The sequence below is a fragment of the Coregonus clupeaformis genome, unplaced genomic scaffold, assembly GCF_020615455.1.
Source record: "Coregonus clupeaformis isolate EN_2021a unplaced genomic scaffold, ASM2061545v1 scaf0667, whole genome shotgun sequence".
Taxonomy (NCBI): domain Eukaryota; kingdom Metazoa; phylum Chordata; class Actinopteri; order Salmoniformes; family Salmonidae; genus Coregonus; species Coregonus clupeaformis.
This window is the reverse complement of record NW_025534122.1, coordinates 8644-16721: the sequence shown is the minus strand read 5'-3', so window position 1 is coordinate 16721 and position 8078 is coordinate 8644. Positions and strand designations below refer to the sequence as shown.

At 45.8% G+C, this 8078-nt stretch overlaps 1 long non-coding RNA gene across 1 annotated transcript; it reads left to right on the top strand.

Moving 5' to 3' along the window:
• The first annotated feature begins 1007 nt into the window (after window positions 1-1007).
• Window positions 1008-7657, top strand: LOC121531271. The gene is made up of 3 exons (XR_005994110.1): window positions 1008-1103; window positions 6876-7133; window positions 7511-7657. It is a non-coding gene; the product is annotated as an uncharacterized LOC121531271 (long non-coding RNA).
• The last annotated feature ends 421 nt before the right edge of the window (window positions 7658-8078 follow it).

The window sequence follows — 8078 nt, the reverse complement described above, 5'->3', positions numbered from 1 at the left end:
AATATAACATGTTTGATTTTGGGAAGAAAGCAAAGTTCAGCTGGGATCCTGAGATGGTGGGGATGATCCACGGTTCGTTCTTCTGGGGCTACATCGTCACACAAATACCGGGAGGGTGGATATGCTCACGACTAGCAGCGAACGGGTAAATATATCATCTGCAGAATGTTGAATACATAGTATAACATGTATCTATTATTAGGCCTATACCTAGGATTCTAAAGTTCCTTTTGAGAAAAATAAGTAGGCCTAATAAAGTTACATTCTTTTCAATTCTATTCTATAGCCTACTGCGGTGAAGCTCTATTCTATTCAACTAGCCTACTTTTTTTGTTTGTTGATATTATCTACCTGTAAGATGTCTCTAACCACAGAAGAGGTTTCCGTTTGAAGCAGACACTGGCTAAAGCCAGATGAATTGTCAGACCGGTGGGTTTACGGTGCCGAGCCGGAGTGCAGTCTGACCTCGCGCCAGATATTGGGGATTCTATTTGTGCCCGCGAGGCGTGTTAATGACCTCCTGCAGGACTACTGTGTCAAATGGGATTTTATTCGGCGGGAGGCATGGCAACGGGTAGTATTTAGTAACGCCATACGTGTTATGCGCACTCGTGTGCACATGTTTAGACTGCACAGATAGACAGATAAAAAAGAAATAAATATGCCTATCATTTTTTTTTTGTATCACCAATTGTTGCTTTAAAATCTGTCTGTTCTCACCTTCAAATGTTACCCCTAAACATAGCTGACTAAACCACTCCATGGTGAAGGAGTTTTCTGATGAACCACACCAACAGACCAGGCTTTGTGGAATTCAGCTCCGACTACATCATTCACCCAAGGTCAATACTTACAAAAAAAAAAGTATTATAAAAGGCTTACCTATGTTTGTCCTTACTTTTTAAATAGACATTAATGAAATACAATCACCGACTGTTTCCTTGATGAGATTTAATTGGCACATGCGCATTTGCACTGAGTTGCCGTCTTAGAGCTAATAGCAATGAGCAAGCAGTCGGTGGTTATATTCGATTAACGTTTTTGGAAAAAGTGTGGATTTCAGCGAACAAAGGAAAGCATGTAACTACAGAGGACAAACATAGGTACACGGTAACCGTTTCATAATTTACATTTTTTGAAGTATTGACCTTGGGTGAATCGATGTATTCGGAGCTGAATTCCACAAAGGCTGGAGTTCATCCGAAAATTCCTTCACCATGAAGTGGAGTTTAGTCAGCTACCGTAAACTAAGCTTCAGCTGAAATAAACACATTTTATTTCAGTAGGCTACAGATATTTGGTCCCTACTCAGAATTTTAGACTGCATAATGTTTCAAATTTCTTGATTATTTGACGTTTTAAATGAGACAAAAGTGTTAAATGGAGAGAAAATAGGCTACAATCGTTTTGCTGCAGATTAACTATGATAATAATGAAACGGTTTTGTTGATAGGAATCTTGAACATCATTTCCAGGCCCTATATTTTACATACTCTTTGGTTTAAAGCACAATATTCATTTAATGTATATGCTAGGGCTGCCAATGTAGACCTGCATGGTAGCTTAGTGGTTAAGAGCGTTGTGCCAGTAACCGAAAGGTCGCTGGTTCTAATCCCCGAGCCGACTAGGTGAAAAATCTGTCGATGTGCCCTTGAGCAAGGCACTTAACCCTAATTGCTCCTGTAAGTCGCGCTGGATAAGAGCGTCTGCTAAATGACTGAAAATGTAAATTACAAAACGGTGTTTTCCCCCTTTGTTCATAGAGTGTTTGGGCTAGCCATTGTTTGAATGTTAAATAACGAGGCTTGTTCAGTATATTGCAATACATCCGGGTATCTCAAGTACACCGGTAAAAAACACTGGACACTGGTCCACAGGACACATCTCTGCTGCCTTGATACCCATCAATAACATGAGGACGCTCCACAGGACACATCTCTGCTGCTAACTAAGCTGCCTTTCTGCTTCTCATTACTCCCAATAATACAGTTAAATAATAACTACTGTAGTGAAATACTGTAGGTCTGAGTGTAGAATGCAGCACTCAGCTTATTGGATGCCCTAGTTCTGCGTCAGTACATTTACATTTAAGTCATTTAGCAGACGCGACTTACAAATTGGTGCATTCAATTAAGGATAGTCAGTGGGACAACCACCCTTTTTTTATGGGGTGGTGTGGGGGGGGTAGAAGGATTACTGTTATACTATTCCAGGTATTCCTTAAAGAGGTGGGGTTTCAAGTGTCTCCGGAAGGTGGTCAGTGACTCCGCTGTCCTGGCGTCGTGGGGGAGCTTGTTCCACCATTGGGGTGCCAGAGCAGCGGATAGCTTTGACTGGGCTGAGCGGGAACTGTGCTTCCATAGAGGTAGGGGAGCCAGCAGGCCAGAGATGGATGAACGTAGTGCCCTCGTTTGGGTGTAGGGTCTGATCAGAGCCTGAAGGTAAGGAGGTGCCGTTCCCCTCACAGCTCCGTAGGCAAGCACAATGGTTTTGTAGTAGATGCGAGCCTCAACTGGAAGCCAGTGGAGTGTGCAGAGGAGCGGGGTGACATGAGAGAACTTGGGAAGGTCGAACACCAGACGGGCTGCGGCGTTCTGGATAAATTGAAGGGGTTTAATGGCACAGGCAGGGAGCCCAGCCAACAGCGAGTCGCAGTAATCCAGACGGGAGATGACAAGTGCCTGGATTAGGACCTGTGCCGCTTCCTGTGTAAGGTAGGGTCGTACTCTGCGAATGTTGTAGAGCATGAACCTGCAGGATCGGGTCACCGCTTTGATGTTAGCGAAGAACGACAGGGTGTTGTCCAGGGTCACGCCAAGGCTCTTTGCACTCTGGGAGAAGGACACAATGGCGTTGTCAACCGTGATGGCGAGATCACGGAGTAGGAGACATTATATATTTCTATACATTTTATGTTTATTCAGCATATTTTGACAGGAGATCACATGATGGGTATAGCCAATAGGGAACACATGATCATGTCATGCACTGAAACAGTAGTCTACTGTGTACACAGGTACACAGATTATGCTTTACACAGGTACACAGATTATGCTTTACACAGGTACACAGATTATGCTTTACACAGGTACACAGATTATGCTTTACACAGGTACACAGATTATGCTTTACAGGTACACAGATTATGCTTTACACAGGTACACAGATTATGCTTTACACAGGTACACAGATTATGCTTTACACAGGTACACAGATTATGCTTTACACAGGTACACAGATTATGCTTTACACAGGTACACAGATTATGCTTTACACAGGTACACAGATTATGCCTAAAAAAATGTGCACATTTTTTAAAATGAAGCATCATTCTATCTGTGTACCTGCATACAATGTTAAAATCCTCTGCAAACAGAGAAAACATCAGAGCAAACAGCATACCTTGGAGGGAGGGAGAGAGAGATGTCTGCTCACATAGAATGTAAAATCCCAGAAGAAAAGAGAACCATGTGGTGGCCATCCCCATGTCTCCTCAAACCAAAGAGAATGAATGAGGGAGAGGGAAGGATGATGCAGCAGCAGTGAAATACCATTATCACACTCTGAAGGCCATTCTTCCTTTGTTCCTTTAAAACCCTCCTGTTCTCATGAATAGAAGCCCTGAAAATGTAGCTCTGGCCTCCCTCCCTCCATTCCTCCCCCCCTCCCTCCATTCCTTCCTCCCTCCCTCCCTCCATTCCTTCCTCCCTCCATCCCTCCCTCCCTCCCTCCCTCCATTCCTCCCTCCTTCCTCCCTCCCTCCCTCCATTCCTTCCTCCCTCCATTCCTCCTTCCCTCCCTCCCTCCATTCCTTCCTCCCTCCATTCCTCCTTCCCTCCCTCCCTCCTTCCTCCCTCCATTCCTCCCTCCTTCCTCCCTCCATCCCTCCATTCCTCCTTCCCTCCCTCCCTCCCTCCCTCCATTCCTCCTTCCCTCCCTCCCTCCATCCCTCCATTCCTCCTTCCCTCCCTCCCTCCCTCCTTCCCTCCCTCCCTCCATTCCTCCTTCCCTCCCTCCCTCCATTCCTCCCTCCTTCCTCCCTCCATCCCTCCATTCCTCCTTCCCTCCCTCCCTCCCTCCCTCCATTCCTCCCTCCTTCCTCCCTCCATCCCTCCATTCCTCCTTCCCTTCCTCCCTTCATGGAGAGACAACAGCCTGTGCTCCATGTGTGTCGACTTATTACTGCAAATGAAACATTACATTTCAGGGTGACTCCCACAGCAAGCTCGAGCTATTTGTGTCTATCAATAGTTGATTGTGTGCCACTTAGTGAGTAATTGAGAATTAATGGGAGCAATTCTCTTTTTTTGTTGGCGAAGTAGGGTGGTCAGCTTGAATCTGCCCTGGCTGACTCAGTCTCAGGTTACATCCCAAATTGCATCCTATTCCCTTCTTTTGACCAGGGCCCATAATGCACTATATGGGGAATAGGGTGCCAAATGGGATGCAGCATGCAGTCCCACCTCAACCCATTTATCCATATCAGGGAAGTTCCACAAATGGGTCATGTCAGTTTGTTTGTGAGTAGATCTAATTTATCTTTCTTGTATTTCACTAATGAGAGAAACTGGCAGCTTGCGTGGCAGTGCCATTTTACATTCACTGGTCCTAATTGGATTTAATACTGAATTGTGGTTTGAGGATATTAAATCCTATTTGGTTAAGTAGTTTGGAAATTGTCCACGTCGTTTTAATGTAGGAATAAAATAAAATGATAAAATAAAATAAAAGAGGGGAATGAATGAGTTACTGAATGACCATTTCATGGCCCACTCTGTTTGATGATCGGTCAGTTGGTCGGTTGGTCAGTTGGTTGGTCAGATGGTCGATCAGTTGGTCGGCAGTTGGTCGGCAGTTGGTTGGTCAGTTGGTCGATTGGTTGGTTGGTCAGTTGGTTTGTTCAGATGGATGGTTAGTTGGTTGGTCAGATGGTCGGTCAGTTGGTTGGTCAGATGGTCGATCAGTTGGTCGGCAGTTGGTCGGTCAGTTGGTTGGTCAGATGGTCGGTCAGTTGGTTGCTCAGTTGGTCGGTCGGTCAATTGGTCGGTCAGTTGGTTGGTCGGTCAGTTGGTTGATCGGTCAGTTGTTCGGTCAGTCGGTTGGTCAGTCGGTTGGTTGATCGGTTGTGCAGTCGTATCAACAGATTGCCATGGTCATTCTTTAATATAATGTCCTATATGTGTTCCTCTATAGGGGCGACCTAACAGCCTGCCGTCTGTCTGTCTGTCTGTCTGTCTGTCTGTCTGTCTGTCTGTCTGTCTGTCTGTCTGTCTGTCTGTCTGTCTGTCTGTCTGTCTGTCTGTCTGTCTGTCTGTCTGTCTGTCTGTCTGTCTGTCTGTCTGTCTGTCTGTCTGTCTGTCTGTCTGTCTGTCTGTCTGTCTGTCTGTCTGTCTGTCTGTCTGTCTGTCTGTCTGTCTGTCTGTCTGTCTGTCTGTCTGTCTGTCTGTCTGTCTGTCTGTCTGTCTGTCTGTCTGTCTGTCTGTCTGTCTGTCTGTCTGTCTGTCTGTCTGTCTGTCTGTCTGTCTGTCTGTCTGTCTGTCTGTCTGTCTGTCTGTCTGTCTGTCTGTCTGTCTGTCTGTCTGTCTGTCTGTCTGTCTGTCTGTCTGTCTGTCTGTCTGTCTGTCTGTCTGTCTGTCTGTCTGTCTGTCTGTCTGTCTGTCTGTCTGTCTGTCTGTCTGTCTCGTCTGTCTGTCTGTCTGTCTGTCTGTCTGTCTGTCTGTCTGTCTGTCTGTCTGTCTGTCTGTCTGTCTGTCTGTCTGTCTGTCTGTCTGTCTGTCTGTCTGTCTGTCTGTCTGTCTGTCTGTCTGTCTGTCTTCGTCTGTCTGTCTGTCTGTCTGTCTGTCTGTCTGTCTGTCTGTCTGTCTGTCTGTCTGTCTGTCTGTCTGTCTGTCTGTCTGTCTGTCTGTCTGTCTGTCTGTCTGTCTGTCTGTCTGTCTGTCTGTCTGTCTGTCTGTCTGTCTGTCTGTCTGTCTGTCTGTCTGTCTGTCTGTCTGTCTGTCTGTCTGTCTGTCTGTCTGTCTGTCTGTCTGTCTGTCTGTCTGTCTGTCTGTCTGTCTGTCTGTCTGTCTGTCTGTCTGTCTGTCTGTCTGTCCTATCAACAGATTGTCACAGTCAATCTACAATGTCCTTTAATCCTTCCTGAGTTTAAAGAGTGTTGATTAAGGTCAACGGCATCATGAACTTTACCCAGTACCAGGACATTTTAGCCAAAAACCTTGTTGCCTCTGCCAGAAGGCTGAAACTTGGCCACAAGTGAACCTTCCAGCAAGACAATAATCCCAAGCACACATCAAAATCCACAAAGAAATGGTCAATTGACCATAAAATCAACATTTTGCAATGGCCATCTCAGGCCCTGGACTTGAACCCCATTAAAAACCAGTGGTTTGAATTGAAGAGGGCAGTCCATAAGCACAGACAAAGGATATCAAGGATCTGGAAAGATTCTGTATGGAGGAACGGTCTAAGATCCCTCCCAATGTGTTCTCCAATCTCATAAAACATTTTAGAAAAAGGCTCAGGGCCATTATCCTCACAAGGGGAGGGTGCTGGAGTATTGAAAAGGGGAGGGTGCTGGAGTATTGAAAAGGGGAGGGTGCTGGAGTATTGAAAAGGGGAGGGGCTGGAGTATTGAAAAGGGGAGGGGGCTGGAGTATTGAAAAGGGGAGGGGGCTGGAGTATTGAAAAGGGGAGGGGGTTGGAGTATTTGTATTAGTGTACATTTAATTTTTTATTTTTTTTATTTTTCTAGCATAGCTCAGTATTTGTATTATTTATTTTATACATTATTTTTTGTTTCTCCTTATCAAGGGATCCAATCATTCCGGACCCCACTGTATGTTATACTATATTATATGTAATGTGTTTGTGTGTAGGGAGTGACCTACCGAGCCTGTCATGGTATCTGGAGTAAGTGGGCCCCACCACTGGAGCGGAGCCATCTGGCCACCACCACCTGGTGCTCTGATAGCCATGCCTCTGGCTGGGATCCTGGTCCAGTACTCTGGCTGGGATCCTGGTCCAGTACTCTGGCTGGGATCCTGGTCCAGTACTCTGGCTGGGATCCTGGTCCAGTACTCTGGCTGGGATCCTGGTCCAGTACTCTGGCTGGTCCTCCATCTTCTATCTGTATGGTATGTTCATCACCTGGAAAACAGTGCCAATTGTTACTGAATGGACTAGCCTGGCTAAATCGTCGTTTATAATTATTAAAATACTTACAGTACACCTGTTCTAGGGGGATACCTTTGAGACAAGATCGTCTATTTATTCATTTTTAGTGTTTGTTGATCCAGTAATATCCATATTCCTCATATTTTAGGAATGGGACTTACAATAATAATAGATATGAATAATAATATATGACATATAGCAGATGCTTTTATCCAAAGAGATTTACAATCATGCGTGCACACCGTCTATCATCACTTCCTGTGTTCTGTCGTCATTTCCTGTGTTCTGTCGTCACTTCATGTGGTCCTCTTCATCACTTCATGTTTTCTGTCCCCAGACTCGAGAGGAGTGGCAGTGGGTGTTCCTCATCGCTGCCCTGGTTCACTACGGGATCTTTGCATCGGGCGAGAAGCAGCCATGACCAGATGCTGCTGGAAGTGGTGTTTTGTAGGGCCAGTAGGAGGCACTCTTTCCTCTGGTCTAAAATAAAATATCCCAATGCCCCAGGGCAGTGATTGGGGACATTGCCCCAGGGCAGTGATTGGGGACATTGCCCCAGGGCAGTGATTGGGGACATTGCCCCAGGGCAGTGATTGGGGACATTGCCCTGTGTAGGGTGCCGACTTTCGGATGGGACGTTAAACAGGTGTCCTGACTCTCTGTGGTCACTAAAGATCCCATGGCACTTATCGTAAGAGTAGGGGTGTTAACCCCAGTGTAGAGGTGTTAACCCCGGTGTCCTGGCTAAATTACCAATCTGGCCCTCACACCATCATGGCCACTTAATCATCCCCAGCTTCCAAATGACTCATTCATCTCCCCTGTAACTATTCCCCAGGTCATTGTTGTAAATGAGAATGTGTTCTCAGTCAACTTGCCTGGTAAAATAAAAAAAATATACTTCC